At 42.4% G+C, this 16319-nt stretch overlaps 1 protein-coding gene across 13 annotated transcripts in view; it reads right to left on the bottom strand.

Moving 5' to 3' along the window:
• sox6 (SRY-box transcription factor 6) overlaps nucleotides 1-16319 on the bottom strand; it is a 133116-nt gene that overhangs the window by 104187 nt on the left and 12610 nt on the right. For all 13 annotated transcript variants that reach the window (XM_085760226.1, XM_085760253.1, XM_085760272.1 and 10 more), the window contains exon 2: nucleotides 7728-7798. The gene's annotated coding sequence lies outside the window, so the exon portion shown is untranslated. The remainder of the gene's footprint in view (nucleotides 1-7727; nucleotides 7799-16319) is intronic.

The raw sequence follows: 16319 nt of genomic DNA, 5'->3' as shown, positions 1-16319 counted from the left end.
TACTGATCTCTATACAGTCTTTTTCCACGGCTGTGTGCAGATATATACATGTACATCCAGCAGCACTGTAACCGCAGATCCCAGAGCAGCTCCAGTCTGTTCAGAGTAGCCAACGGTGGTCCAGCTGCAGCCCATGTGTGGCGATGGTGCTGTGGCTTCTGGGAGCCCGGCCGCAGGGGACCCAAGCTGGGACTCCCAGTGCCAATGAGGCAAAAGGATGTGGTCATGATGTCACCACTCGCAGGGGTCGTTCAGAAGCCTTAGCCACAAAATACTGGAGACACATGGCTAAAAATTACTTACAACAGGTTTCCATTAGCCGATGTTATTGGTCTGTATACTATACACTTTTATTGTGTTAGGACTGGTTGGAAATTGATTAGTACTTCCATGTGCTTTGTTTTAAGTGGTAAAAACAAGCAGCGACTGTCGAGAGCAGACTTTTGTCAGTGGTTGAAATTTAAATGTCTCTCAGATCTCTCAACTTGCCTCATAAAGATATTCAGCCACTGAAACATATTTTCAGCATTATAACAAGTAATTTCACTTGAGCATTTCATCCCTCCGTCGTCCTTTTATTCAATTTCATAACTTCAACAGCCATAAAGTCCGTGGATCAAAAATCCCTGCTGTGAAAATCACTACTTTTTAACACCAATGGAAAGAAAAATACTCCTTTCTGAACTTCGGCTGTTGTAACACTCCTTCATGCGCAGCATCGGGAATAACACAAAACACAACAGCAAATGACATCTCAGCCCTTAAACACCTTAAGTTTTAGTGACATGGGTGTAATTTGGCATTTTCTCCCCCTGCTCTCTTGGCTTATGAGACAAAGCCTCTGAGAGAATGGAAAGAATGAGCCGGGCCCAAGGACACTGTGCCTTTCAGTCTGGCCAGCACTTAGCGAGGCAGTGAATCCACAAGGCCCAGAGGGCTCAGCCGAGACTTTTCTCACAATAAGGTGTCTGGGGAGGCGGGAGTGGCATGGCCAAGGGGCGCTGCAGCTCTGCTCTTTTCTCCACTCAGCTGGGCCCAGCGCACATAATACCATCCCCACGCCACAGCACACCAAGCCAGTGACAACGTGAGAAAACAACCGTCAAACAGTGCAGAGCAGATCAAGCGTGTCTCCTCACTTCTCGGAGTGCAAAAAGCACACATACTCTACGTCAGGCACACACAAACTAAAAACAATCACCCACACAAATGTAAGTTCGCTCTGAACTTATCGCACATGCGACCACATCCTTGTCTATATTTACATACAGATCAGGAATATGGAAGAGGAATAGAAACAGCGGCGTTGAGTTTGATGTAGAGGCACATGTCTCTTCTTTATTATGTCAACGTGTGTTTATTTTACTGGCACCTGTGTCCTTCTGCTGAAGCACTGAAGTAGCAGCGAGCAGAGAGAATGGACCAGATTAGGCAGTGCTCTGTTTCTATCTTTATCTTTGGTCTTATTCCATAACCCTCAAGTCTTTTCACTCGCTGTGTGCTTGTGTTTCCTCAGCTGTGTCTGCTGTCTACGGTCCCATTGTGGTCAGAAACAACTGAACTCAGCCTATGGAAGCAAAGGTGCAGTTTGGAGAGCCAATGACCAAACTCAGGAAAAAGTGACTGAGCCACATTGTATTTGCTCCTCTACAAACACACATAAAAAAAAACAACAAAAATGTCTTTAAATTAAGGTTAGGCCGCAATTCAAGGGCAGGCTTCTCAGTGAAGGGGAGGCAGGGAGGGATAGACATCACTAAGTTGGCCTGGACCAGTCTGAGCAGCACGGCAGCCCTTTCGAAGAATGAGCCTCTGCCAAAAGCTGCCTCTGCCTAACCAAGTCTCCCACCATCTGCAACAAATGTGCTCTATTAAAGCAGTACCATATGGACAACAAGCTAGCTATTAACACGGCTTCAGCACATCCCCTTAACCTAGCCCAGATTTCAAACTTCCAGTCAAATTGACTGCTGATTTAATGCACCGCCAGCAGCCATGTGGGTCTTGGCACGAGACGGCACTCTCAGCCTTCAGTCATTAACAGGCTCACGTAGCGCGCAAGCACACAGCGAGACACAGAAGTTAGCTGCACAGATCCTAACAGTAACTACATCCCAGGTTACTTGGTGTATCTTCTTAAACAAACCCATATGAGACATAGTAGCAATATTCCAAAGAGGAGCATACACAGAGAGAGAGAGCAAAAGTCTGCGCTGAGCCAACTCCAACTTTCTAAAGACAAATAAACCAGAGGCTCAAAACACTCTATTGTACTGAGTGGAAACAAGCTTATGGAGTCGGTCTACCCACAGAGCTGCTGCAGTCAGTGGCAGCCGAACTGGTGGCTTATGTCTCAGTTCTTCCACAGTGATGGAGAGTGCATTTGCTCCCTCTGCATGGATCCAAAATGGCAGTGATTAACCCCGCAGGGTGTGTGAGAGGGGGGTTGGGTTGGGTTGGGGTGGGGGTGGGGGGGGACACTTTAATCCCTGTGGGCCGGGCGGCCATGTTGACGCCTCTCCCCTCTCTGAGTCATGTAGGGACCCACCCACCGCTCACAAAGCCATGCTCTCTTCTCCGCGACCATGACGCCACAGCTATGAGCCCTATGCTCTACGACCCAGAGACAACACACACACACACACACACACACATGCACACACGCAGACACACACCAAATCAATTACAGTTCTGTGGTTTTAACCCGACTCCAAAGTTCAGTAAATTTTGTTTGTTTATTTTTTCCTCCTCCTGTCTCAGCTGCTTAGATACTGTACATAATTAGTGTGGAAACTCATTTCTCCTCTCTGAATGTACACAGCGCTGTGGAATTAGTCTTGGCAAAATACAGTTTATTTTTGTATTTTACATTTTGATTTCAGCATTAGTAATTATTAACCAGTTTTGTGTCATCTCAATTTTTTAATAAACAAATATTTAATTGTGAAATTTTAACAGTTAAAAAAGCTCAGTTTGTAACTTTTGTTACCACTATTTTTATGATCAATTATAATAATAGTAATAATTCATTGCCAGCAGCCGGATTTGGTAACACTTTATAATAAGTACACACTATTAAGCATTAGTTAAGCATTAAATACTGAATTCATCATTTATAACACATGGATACTCATTAGTATGTAGTTTATACACTCACTGTATTTATAAACTACATACTAATGAGTATTCATACTTTATAAATGAAGAATTCAGTATTTATTAATGCTTAATTAATGCTTAATAGTGTGTACTTACTGTATTATAAAGTGTTACCCCAGATTTTTTTAATACCACTTTATACAAGAGGCAGTTTGTAACATTTTAACTCTCAAGCAGGAGAAACACAGGATCATTGTTCCACAACATCTCAGCCAGCAGTGTCCCTATGCAGATTGAAGTGATAAGCTAAAGACTGCCTGATGACAGTCTAATTAAATAAGCCTTTCAGTGCTCTCAGTGGAGCAGTGGGATGTGTGAAAAGGTACTGTTGGTTCAAGAAGACGGAGATTCAGGCAGGAGAGAAAAAAAAACCTGTCCAAGCAATCCCAACATCCCCACAGACAGCTTTACGCCAACTCAACACCCAGTCACTTGAAATATGGCGATACCTGGTCCAGCACACACTGACATATACACATGTACACAGACACACACCTTATGTTACCTTTACTAATGGCAGTTGTGTCCCATTGACCCCCCCCCCCCCCTCTATACACACACGCACACACTCATGCACACACTCATGCACACATCTCAGTCAGAGCTGCCAGATGAGTAGTGAATTAATTTGTGTGAGCCACTCCAGCATTAGGAAGGTGTGTTGAAAGGTGTCTGCTCATGTTTCAAATTAAACGCGCTGCTGGTCAGCATTAGCACCTCGCCACCCGTCGGCAACTGACACTTAGGGGGGGGTTGGGGGGTTGGGGGGCTGGGTGGGGGGGTGGGTAGGAAGGAGGGAGCCCATCCGCCGTTCACACTGGAATAATTAGAACATGTCAGGAAGAATTAATTTCCTCATTTTTCAAAAGGATACACAGAAATTACCATGTTATTATATGACAGGGTCCCTGGGAGGATTGGATTAAATTTGATTTCTTGCGCAGCCCACACAACAAATTAAAGTCATAAATAAGATGGAAAGAAGCGGGGCACAGAGCATATGTTTATGGCAATGAGTGAAGCCAAGGGACCAGAAACAACTATCTTCATTTCATTTTATTTAAATCAGGCCGACACCGTGTGTCTGAATGACAGCAGTTGCTAATGGGCCGAGATTAGAGGCTCCTTGATATTAACACAGAGATCCAACAACTCCGGCTAAAAAGCAAAGGAGCGTGCAGCCGGCGTGGATGCTGCTCTGCACAGAGTGACCGGCTGTAGTACTATACTGCTGCTTCATCTGGGTCTTATCACCACAAAACATACTTTGACTATAACGCACCCAGCTTTTATTCTAAATAAGACATGACACAAGAATAGAGGACGGAGTCTAATGCTCATCAGACTTGTAGCCAGAAACGTTTCACCCTGTCCGTGTCAGTCAAAGCCCATTAGCGCTGGAGTCAGCAGAAAGTTCATGTCCGATTAATGGCTGTCATTTGTCCATCAGAACGACAATGAGTGTGGACAAATGACACAGATGCCAAGATTAGAAGCAAAGGCATTTGCAAATTGACATCTGTATTAAAAACAGATGCCTTAATGTCAAATAATGGGGCCAAAACAGGAGGAAAACAAATCACATCTCTTTTTTTAAGATGAGCTAGATCCCACCTCAGTGAGTGTAGCAACACAATACTGGACACCGTGTCTTTTCTTGGGGCGTGGATTAGACTTGTTAGCTTTCTATTAGAATTTAATACCGGCCTGCCTGGGTTCTCTGAGTTTTTCAACTCTTTCAAAATGGGCTGTCATTAGAGCCGAGCACTCCCCTGGGCACCACAAACTTTAAATAATTTGTGAATCAATTAACTGGCTACTCTCAACGCAACAGGGATTTCACACTCCAGGGTCGTGGTGCATTATCAGTTAAAGACGATTCATGGCGTTTTGGGAGAAAAGTTCATGGTTGAAATCATTAATTCATTTTACCGGACTTTTAGTTATGCATTACTTTCCACAGCTGGTGTGGCAAGAAGATTAATGGCATGTTCTTTGCTCCTGTTTTCTGCTGTATATAGCTACCAGGTGAAACGTGGTCCTGCAGTGTAAGGCGAGATACCATGAGAGGGAGGACAGCAGCCAAATCCATGTAAAGTTTTTATCCTCATAGAGATGAAAAAGTCCATCAAACCTTCAAAAGATAATTAAAATAATAACAATATTAAGAGGTTACGTCCTTTTCATGTGGTTTTAGTATAGACCATACTTAATAACCAACTGTAAAGAGCTCAGACAACACCCAACCTCAACAAATTACCAACACTTAAAGCATATTTTAGTTTAAGCACTTCAAAATGAGGTCATTCATGAGTAATACAGAGAGAGCGAGCAATTAATTGAACGCAGACTTTAGGAAGATGGATAAAGTTCAGGAGGGTTTCCCCCACATTCTTGCCAGGTAATGAAATATGCAACAATTAGTTTTCCAAATTCACACCGGGATCCAATGAAGTAATTGAGGCTGATGAAATTAAAATATTTGTAAGGCGGTCGAGCGGTCTCTGTTCAGAAACATTTTGACCATAATCACTGCAGGGTCAGCGGACTCAAGAGGCCCATTTGATAAATAATAGATGAGGAATAACCATTCAAAGGTTATTCATTTTCATTTTATGGTGAAGTGCCGTTTATTTAATTTCTGACCAAATGGCTCCTCAGCGTTCTCCCCTTCAGTGGCGCCATCGATGGAGAGCTGAGAGCCACGAGACTCTGTTGCTGTGGCTTGTTAAATGAATGGCACATAATAACAAAGAGCGTATAGTGTGTGCCTATTCACATGGTCTAACATCCTCAGGTGTTTCCAAATGAGATTGCAGGAGTGTAATTAAACTTGTACTATAAGCACTCCAGACACAAACTAAATTACTTTCTGTCATGTTTTGAGATTAATTAAAGCTGTGGTGGGTCAATGGATCTAGGTTTCAGATTGTACGAGGATCCAACTCAGTGTCTCGGAGGAGCGATATCGCAATGAGTGCAGGTCCACCGGGGCTTCATGCGGTATTTTATTTTGTAACAAATACTGACAGATGCCCGATAACATTACAGTGACTTAAAATCCTTATAATCAAAACTTCAGGGGTCAATTTATCGACTACCTGAGGAGGTGCTGTTTTAGCTGGACCAGCGGGGGCCAATACACACAGGTGGTGACCAGCAGATGCACATCAATCATGTCTCGTTACGTGGTTGCAATTTTTGAAAACATAATTTCATATTCAATCTTCCAAGTTGGTGGGCTGTTCGCAGCTTCTGCTGATGACTCAGCTGCTTTAACATCTTTTATTCATACGTCTGTTTAGTGACGGTAGCTCGTTTTTTGTCGTATAATTACAAAACATATTCAGATTCTGGTGCCTCAAATAGAAATAAAATAGAAATACAAAGTTTGAAAAGAGGTGCTGCAGCAGATTGATTAAGTAAATAATGAGGTATATAATATAAGACCTGCACACACCACTTAGCGTGCACATATGTAATATATTCATGTCACCAAACAGCATTTGCACTAATGTCTTACATTTATTAAGACGGACTAATTATATTCTGCTTTTATCTTTACTAAACCATGTAGAGTGTGACTTGACTGATCACTGACTGCTGTGCTATGAGTTCAAGCTGTTCACTGACATGCAGCAGCAGCAGAGTTAGCTCTCTGGCAGCAGACAGGTGCGTGTTCGTCAGAGCAGACGACAGTTTGCGTCGTGAAACAGGATGATTAAACAATGGTAAATGGCCATGAACTTTGAATTCAGAGATGTTTCCCCTGCTATTATTGGAGAGCTTCTCAACCACATTAATATGACTGCCTTTCTATCTCCAACTGACATTTGGAAGAAAAAAAAAAGAATAATATGAACTAAGTAACTCGCCTTTATTTGCTTAATATCTAAGATACATTTTTTATTAGAAAACCTGCATGAGCAGCAGCTGAGCAAAGATAGTTAAAGTAATATGATATTGATGCAGAGAGGACCGTAGTGCTCTCTATTCTGTTTCTTTTAAAGGCAAATGCCACCTTTCATAGCAACTGTCTTACTGTATTGCTGTGTGGGGGGAGGAAATCACTTCAACTGCTTTTATACCAGCGTATACTGCATAGGTACAAAAGGGTCAAGACAGATGTTAAAGAATAAGAAGCTTGGATAGTTTAATATTTTCACATTTTTGACCAGTGTCACCTGTAAATAAAATTCAAAATGCTGCTGTGTTTGAGTGTAGGAGCAAAGGAGCATGTTTTATGAAAGTGAAAGAAGCAGACAGAGAGAGAAAAAAAAAATCACACCACAGTACTGAAGCAAAACCAAAACGCAAGAAAAAGAAGTCGGAGGATCTAATGTTCGTCAGTAAGTTTGTGCCTGTACAACTGTCTAATTGTGCATACATTGTGTGCCTATCCAATTGTCCACCTCATTTGATGCAGGTGTTCATTGTGGGTGAAAGACAGCAGGGGTGTGTGTGTGTGTGTGTGTGTGTGTGTGTGTGTGTGTGTGTGTGTGTGTGTGTGAGAGTGTGTAAGACATGTGGCAAGACAGAAACAGCTGAAGAGGCAAATTGATACTTACAAAAACTGAAAGACTCGATCCCCAGCTCCCAGCGATCACTGGTCGGCTGGTTTTGAATTCATGTAAATAACCTGAAACGTAAGCACAAATAGGAGAGGGCTATTTTCAGTGTGCGTCCTTGAATGCAACATATCATATCACTGTTATTAAGAACTCCCGTCGTTTCTGGTTAAAATTTAAACATTCATCAATGAGTGAAAATCGCTTCCAGTCGATTAAAAAAAAAAAAACCACACATGAATTTGGAACGTGGTTAAAATCAACAGAGGGTCTCAGATAACTGTATTTACCTACATCAGAGCAAACAGAGACAGACCAAGAGGAAAAGAATTGGGGCAATAGTGTTGTTGGCTGAGGGTCAGAGTCTCCACAGCTGAGCGAAACAGCTTTGTTACTGTCTGACCTCCAGTGCTCACAGCTGTCACCAATGGGAATCCGTCCTAGACAATGTTTAAAACTCCACTTCTCCGCTACCTCATTAATCTGTCTTCCAGTTGGTGGATTCATTCCACTAATAAACAGCTTTCATATAAAACGGTTGTTTTATTAAATTTTTAGCTTCTCTCTTCAAGCGCTGCCTGCTAATGATTTATTTAGGAGGGCCATGCTCTGCTAGTTTCAGCATGTCTGTTGAAGGGGCTGCAACTTAAGAGCTTTGTTGGAGAACGAGCAGATAACCAGGAAACTCAAGTACGGTGTAAGTGTGTGCAGTTTTAGGCGTCATCAGAAGCTAATTCCTGCTTAAATACACCCACAGTTCAGAGGTAATGACAATGCAGAGAGAACGGTTCACTGATGGGATCATCTTAGCTGGAGGGATGGAAAATGCTCGCGAGCTTATTCATGTTCATTTTCTCACATTATCTTGTTTTTCACAATAAGCCAAGATCTCATTACCAGCTGATTTATACAATTAGTCCGCCTCAGCACTGCCAATTAAACAAGGCCAAGGGTTTTTTAAGGTCACGCTTAACTGATCTGTCACTAATTTGCACTACAGCACCTTAGTCTCCCCTTCGTCAGGGGCAAATAAGCCACCAACAACAAGACCAGATAAATGCACCGACTACCACTGCATTGTTGTCAGAGCACAGCACAGAGTCTGCTGCGTGGGAGGCTGAGGGCGAACAGAATGAGCCAGATAAAGGCAAGAGTTGCAGACAGGTCTGAATGTGGTAGCCTTGAGGCTGGAGGTGACAATGGGGGAGAGGGGACCCAGGTGACCCCAGCTGAATGGAAAGCTGTTACATGAATAGCACCTCTGAGTTTAAAATCTACTCCTGCCTCTCAAATGACGCTAAACACAGACTATTTCACTGTTCTGAACTATGCTCCAGCTGCAACCACCCACTCTTGTATTCACACGCACGCACGCACACACACATACAGTACACACACACACACGCGATTAACTTATATTAGTAGCTATTCAGTGTACACAATAATCCTTTGCCTGCTGGATAAAACCACATATTACATGGATGGTAATTCAATGAACCAGTCTTTGTCAAACATCTGACTATAGGCTTAATTCCTGTTGTGCCTAAATAAATGAGAGCTCTTATAATTACAGAGAGTACATATTAACAAACCTTTGAATTCATAATCTGATGTTGATTGAGAACAATGAGGTAAATAATAAATGGGGGAACGTATTCCTTATTCATTGGTTATTTAAGTTAATTATTTGTCTGAGGGTGAAAAAAAGAATTTATAATTGCAAATAATGAGCGAATCCAAATGATATTATAATGAAGCCAACGTAGTAATCCCTGTGGTGTAATAAGAGTCAGTGTCAACCGGCCTATTGTAGCTGCATGTAGCAGCTCTTTTCCTGCTGCGAATTAGACCTGCGGGCAGGAAACATAAAACAAGCGCTCCCCACTCCCAATTAGAGGAGTGGGAACTTATTAAACACAATTCCACTCAAGCCCAAATTCAAATGATTAGTTTCACCACATTGTTATGAATAAATCGTCAACACGCTTAACCAATATTCAGCATTTTACCATTATTATTATTATTACTGCTATTTCTTTTTATTTTTAATTATAGCAAGTAACTGTCGGGGTGAGAGGAAGAGATACCAAGTAAATTTGGCCCCATTAGTCCACAAGTGAACAGTCAGAATGAGGCACAGAGGCGGGTTTTTTTTCTTTTTTCCTGCTGAAATAATTTCAGTACACTGAGCGTAGAGGAGGTTTAGCTCTCACGTACAAAATCCAAACAGACCGACATCAAAGGAGCAGGGACAGAGAGCTCACATCCACCTGTGGCATTTCTGTCAAAGAGTGGCCTTTTCTTTAGCTCTGGCTAGTCGTAGCTAGCTCAACACACACACACACACACACACCAATACACACACACAGGCAGATACGCACATGAACACACAAACATCCTTCACAGACACTAAAGAAATACATGGAAATGCAAAAGCGCAAACACACTCAAGTTGCCTCAAAAGCTTTCATATGCAGCGAAGCAGAGTTAAAAATTATAGCATCGTTTCCAACACTGAAATTCAGTCAGGGTATACACACTAACACACACATACACAGCCACACAAACACAGCTTTAAATTTGGTATAGTTCAGACACGCACACTTAACACACATTTGCAGTTTGTCTGGGCACAACACTAAATTCAAATCCCCACATTTGTGCAGCAGCACAGCGGGTGAAATATAAGGTTAAATCATTCACTTGTACTAAACCCTCCCACGTAGAAGCTTCTCATGTATCTTTATGTTACACGTCAAACAGGCTGTATGCCGGCTGGAATTGCCACTTGAGCTAAAGCCTGGTGTACAGTACAGTCAGTATGTGAAGGAAAAGCAGCTTTACCACCACAGCACAGATCAGATTCACTTTCACATCAACTGAACCTTCAAATTCCAGACATGTGTTCATATACCGTGTGGGCTGTACGCTTGATTTCATTTTCCTTGACCATAACAAAGAGTTGTGTTTTTCAACCATCATGTGACAGTGGCTGAGTATCAATACACAACATGGCCACAGCTGTATACAGCATGGAGGAGGCCGAACCACAACGTAGCTGTCCCGACCAAATTCAGGTTTAGAGTTTCATGTGCTTTAACTCTATATTGCATTACTCCTACTGCTGCGCGAGGGACTCGTTTAAACTGCACATATGTGGGTGTCGGTATGTTTATGTGTCTGCTGCGTTACACGTGTGCACATACTACAGTATGCATCAGTGCAGTTTGTCTTGTTGTTGTGTGTGGATATGCATGAGGCAAGCCAAAACTTGTACCTCAACTTCTGTTTGGTATTCATCCAGATCTGCAACATGTTAAAAAAAAAAAAATCCTCCCAATCCTCCGCTCCAAATCCTCACTCTCTCCTGCGTCCAAACAAGCTAAAGTAGGAATTCTGCCGAGGTAGTTATTTTGACAATAGAGGTAATCTATGCCATCAGCAGACTGCTCCCTACCTGGATGCAAGTGTGGTTATCTCTGCAGAAGCAGCAGCCACACAGCGAGTCAGGCCGCGGACTGCATGGGGGAGTTTGGGGATGCAATGAGGTGGGGCTATAACACTGGTCCCAGGGGAAATAGGGAAATGGGAGGAAGAGGAGAGAGGTGGGGGTGCGAGCGGAGCGTGGAGGGCACACAGAGCACAGTATAGCCCTCAGAAATGCCTTATACAGCGATTGAACACGTGTGATTGTCTGTTAAATATCCAGTTCCATAAAGTCAATCCTCTAGCATCATCTGTGAAATATGAAACGACAGCTTCCATGCCGTGAGTAATCACCGTGGCCGTGAATGAGAGGACAGAGCTGGTCAGGAATCAGCCAGAGTTCAGGTAAACTGTGGACACTTTGGGCATAGATCATTTTATGGAGGGGCGGTAGTCATTGTCGTCTCGTAAATGTATCCACTTCCTACACTGACATGACAAACTTTGAACATCTATGGACAAATAAATAAAGACGTCCAAGTGCTGTGCCATTAAAAAGACAAGCTGTACTTCCACAAGAGAGCCACCATATCATTGAGTTATTTGGTGTCGGAAACAGGTCAATCACGTGCAAACAGCTGTTTCATGCTCCAGCACACCGTTAACTGTCACAGCCAGACAAATCTCTCTTTTCTTCTTCTTTTTATCTTTACCCTCTGTCTCTCTCAAACTGCTTATTTTTCTGTCTCCGGCCCCCGTCCTGCCACTGAACTACAGCAGACCAGACATCCACAAAATGTCTAGCACCAACGTGTCAGGAATGACTCCCATAGTGTCACTCCAGTTAAAATATATTTGTTGGGATTAAAACAGTGGTCAGTGTGTTTTTATATTTAGCAGAGCTGAGGAGCAATAGTGTCATGCACCAAAAGAAAGAAAAAAAGGAAAAGAAAAGAAAAATCTACCCGGTTTGTTACCAGCAATTGCCTGATGCAGATACAGTGCCGTGGCTGCAGGGGGCTTTCATGTGCTGCTCGGCAAACACATTATCTGTCATTTCCTTTGCGTCAAGTAACAAGAATAAAAAAAAAAAGTCTATTTACTGAGCAACTGGGTTGAGGAAGGGTGAAGGCAGAGAAACGACCGGCAAACAGAGTGTTTTCCTCCGCGGTGGACGGCGTTCAGTCCCCAGTGCTGCTAACAGGCGGGTGTGCAACCTATCAATTCTCTTTGATTCCCTTTCATATATTCTTCACTTCAAAGCCTGTAAAGACAGAGAACACAGAATAGGCTTGTCTTTCTGCACACTGATGAGACTTCTGTTCTTAACTTCCAAGATACATATGCACACATATTTTCTTTCTTTCTTTCTTTCTTTCTTTCTTTCTTTCTTTCTTTCTTTCTTTCTTTCTTTCTTTCTTTCTTTCTTTCTTTCTTTCTTTCTTTCTTTCCTTTTTTCTCTGTCTGTGTTTTTGTGTATGTTGGGGGGTCTGTCTCAGGTAATGTGTTTATTTTCCTGGACCCATCTTCTAGTTTACTGCGTGGTGGCGTTTCTCCCCTCTTATCGCCTGGCCCTCACGGGGCACTTTAGCCCCTCAAATCCTGTTCACCATATACTCGTTTTAGAATCTGTGAAATGAGTGCTAGAGAAGCATGGCCACAATGTCCGCCTGTGTTGCTACTGGACTCAAATGGGCTTGGTGCTTTTTTGTCCAGGGAGATGCATAAATGGAAGTTTTTAACACCTCAAAGGAGGCTGGGCCTTTGTGGAGCCACACTAGAGAAGCCTGCCAGTCTCCCGAGGAGGCAGACACACTGAGTGCTGCAGGACAAAGAGCTTAGAGGAGGAGAATCAGCAGGGGCATCACTCTGCTTTGGGCACCAGGCAGACACACACACACATGTACACCCACATATACTGTATAGCTGCATTTACACACAGAGCGCACACACACACACACACAGAAAACATCACAAAGACTGAAATGGCACGTTTCAACCAACTCAAATACCTGTAAACACAATCTGATCAAAAGAAGCAGGTTTGTTGTATCATAACAATCATGATATATATTAAATCTGATCAATTAACAGAAACCAAACTCTTCTCATACAGTACCTGCAGTGCAAAACACACAGCATGCACAAGTAAGCAAAGAATAGGAAGACATGAATATAAACACTGTATTTCCACCAGTTAAAATACAATGCTAACTGTAAATAGATTCACATGTGATTGTACAAACACGCTCAATAAAAAATGACAAACACAACCAGCACCAACAAACTCCTGCCATTTCCTACTTATTGATTTCAGCTCCACTATTTGAAAATAATTTCCTCATTTCCATCTCAATTTTCCTTATTGAAATTATTTTTTATTCCCGAGTACAGCCCCGACAGCTGGCATTTACAATCAGTCTTTATGCTGTGTAGATGTCTACAATAAGCATTTAGATGCAAATATCTCTGCCTTGTACAAAGGACTCGCAACTTCTGTCAGAAGCAACATAATCAACCTGCAATTGTCTCCTGGCTCCAAGTGGTTTCCAGTGACAAGGCCTAAGCTGTAAGCATCTGTATTCAAATGATTCCCTATTTCAGGCACGGTTTAGTGTGGATATTTTCCAACAGTACGGCACTGAAAATCAATCACATGGTGAATTAAACCAGAAAGGAAACAACTGATCCATAAATGATCAGGTTACAACAAGGCATTGGTGTCCGCAAATTATTCAGTGTTTTCCTTGTTCGAGGAGAAGCGGGGACGCACTATTTGATAGTGGCCTTTTTCCACCAATGACTTGTATTACTGTCGCACATTTTTTGATTTGCAAAGGCAGGCTTAGGTTGACAGATAATTATTTTATAGTGGCAAGCTCAGCACAGTGCAGCCAGACAACTTTAACTGGGGAATGTGGGGAAACCTTTGTTGTTGCGTGTTACAGAGTAAAGGAAGTCTGAACCAGGCTGCAGTGTTCTCAGAGAGAGAGAAAAAGGAACATTCATTTTCCATCTCCTATTCATATAACACAACATTGTGCTCTGCATTACAACTGCATTTCACTGCAACAGGCCAAAAACTCCTATCCAAGTGTTGGTCTTTTTTTACTTAAAACTAAATGAATAACTGACACAGAGCAAAAACACATGCTAACAACATTTACCTGAGAAAAAAAAAAAAAGGATTAAAAAGAAATTAAAAAATAATATTATTATAAAAAACACTGTACTATGGCACATGTGATGTAAATCTGATCTGAAGCTCCACTTGCCCCTTTACAGCCATTTTGGCATTTGAACAATTAACATTATAACCTATGTTTTTTCTTTTCATTTACAGTTGCAGAGGTCATTTGTCTTTTTTTTTTGAAACCCTCAATTAATAGCAGCGTTTGCAAATGCAAATGAAGCCATTTAGGGGGAGGGAAAATGATCAGTTTGAGAATATTTCTGCCTTCTTAATCTTCTAAAGAGGGAAATGATTTAAAAGGAGGACACAAATCTCCAGTGACATGGCAGGAACTATAGGGCACTTTCCTCTCTCCCTCTTTCTCTCTCTCTCTTTCCCTCCATTCGTCCTCTCTCGTCTCACTCATGACCCCCCTCCCTCCCTCCCTCTCTCTCTCCTCCTAATTTACCCCCCCACCCAGTTACCCTGTAGGGGTGGAAGGGCCAGGAGGAAGGGACAAGGAGCTGCATGGGAGCAGGGCTGTAGTTGGCTTGTCCCCTCAGAGGAAACAAATGTAGTGTTTGAGCCACTGATCACTGGTATAATTGAGTTTAACACTCCTTTTCTGGATTAAAAAAGAGCCTTTGAAATGAAAGGTCAAATTACCTCCACAGCCAGGCAATAAATAAGTCAAACAAGGTAAGAGGTTCCTGCCAGCATATGTTAGTGGCAAATTTAATTAGTGGAAAAACAGGAGGCTCTTTATCGGACACTCTTCCTTTCCATACACTGCAGCGAACAAAAGCAGTGTCAGGATCCCAATTGTACACCAGAGGATTTAAAATACATTTATCATCGATTAATTCATCTCATCATTTAATGTCACGTTTCACAGAGCGTGCATTCAACTGAGGCGGTGCAAATATATGAACACCCCATCATTTGAGAAATCCATCCCTAATATTATAACATCACAAAGACATCCACAGCAATTTGCACATAATCAAATTGCACAGAGGGGGAAATATTGAGTCTGGGTAGCATTCTGCAAACTCTTTAATTCATGATTTTATTCCCATTATGTAATGTATCCTACGGGCCTGTTGTCCATTGATTGCAGCACAAGTTAAGAGGAATAGGCAGAAAGTAAGGCACCAGTCTGGAGTGGAAGCACAGGAAGCAGCCAAGCAATGCACAGAACAAGGGAAAGAGAGAGAGAAAGAGAGAGAGAGAGGGAGAGAGAGAGACAACACTGCTCTACACCCAACCAGCTACAATGTGGCCTTTGTGACATAATGCACTCTGTGCAGCCGATTGTGGAAAATAATCCAAAATTTACTGGTTCGCATATCCAGCAATAACAAGTGACATCACAACCTGCACCATATATGCCATGTTTCTGGGCACATTTTGCATTTAGTTAAGAATGAGGGGGGTAAGAAAAACATCGTCAAGCAGTTATTATATTCCCATCATGTCCTGGGAGCCCATTACAGCATGGCACAAGCAACGGTAAAACTGAGAAACTCAGCAGGCTGAGGCTGAGGCTGCAGGCACAGAGAGCTGGGGAGCACTTAGACTCACATTGCAAAACCCACTGCACACTGTTAACTGCTGGAGAAAGATATAGTTCAAACAAACACTTTGCACCTACAGATTATGTGTATTTAAATTCTGGTAGTCATTAAGGTTTAGTTTTTCTGTTTGAGTGTTTCGTTTTGCTTCTGTGTGGCCATGCATGCAGGCACCTTCATGGAGCTCCTAAAATCCAAATCATTAAGCAGAGAAAGCAGCAGAGGAGCAGGAGGAAGAAGCTTTAACACGTGGCTGTCCACACAACGGTAACATGAGGGTGTTATTAACCGTGTTTAAAGCACAACAGGTGGGTCACATGAAAGATCACTATGTGTTTTTTTTTCACTTGCCCAACACATGCTTCTCATTATTCCTCTAAAGAAAAACTGACATTGCTCCAAGCAAAAGAGAGAGGGCCC

The sequence above is a fragment of the Trachurus japonicus genome, chromosome 3 (assembly GCF_045865225.1).
Source record: "Trachurus japonicus isolate A0001 chromosome 3, Traja_1.0".
Classification (NCBI taxonomy): Eukaryota; Metazoa; Chordata; class Actinopteri; order Carangiformes; family Carangidae; genus Trachurus; species Trachurus japonicus.
This window is presented reverse-complemented; position numbering and strand designations above follow the sequence as displayed.